Here is a 263-nt window from a genome sequence, read left to right as displayed (position 1 = left end):
GATATTGATTCTTCCTATCCACGAGCATGGAATATTCTTCCATTTGTTTGTATCCTCTTTTATTTCGTTGAGCAGTGGTTTATAGTTCTCCTTGAAGAGGTCCTTCACATCCCTTGTAAGTTGAATTCTAGGTATTTTATTCTCTTTGTAGCAATTGTTTATGGGAGTTCTTCACTCATGATTTGGCTCTCTGTCTGTTATTGGTGTATAAGAATGCTTGTGATTTTTGCACATTAATTTTGTATCCTGAGACTTTGCTGAAG

The 263-nt window shown here is 35.7% G+C and overlaps 1 protein-coding gene across 6 annotated transcripts in view; it reads left to right on the top strand.

The window, feature by feature from the left end:
• The window catches only part of CCDC90B (coiled-coil domain containing 90B), a 26,641-nt gene that overhangs the window by 12,130 nt on the left and 14,248 nt on the right, over window positions 1-263 (top strand). The window lies entirely within an intron of this gene.

The sequence above is a fragment of the Mandrillus leucophaeus genome, unplaced genomic scaffold (genome assembly GCF_000951045.1).
Source record: "Mandrillus leucophaeus isolate KB7577 unplaced genomic scaffold, Mleu.le_1.0 Scaffold512, whole genome shotgun sequence".
Taxonomy (NCBI): domain Eukaryota; kingdom Metazoa; phylum Chordata; class Mammalia; order Primates; family Cercopithecidae; genus Mandrillus; species Mandrillus leucophaeus.
Note: the sequence above shows the minus strand (reverse complement) of the source record. Positions and strands in the feature narration are given on the sequence as shown.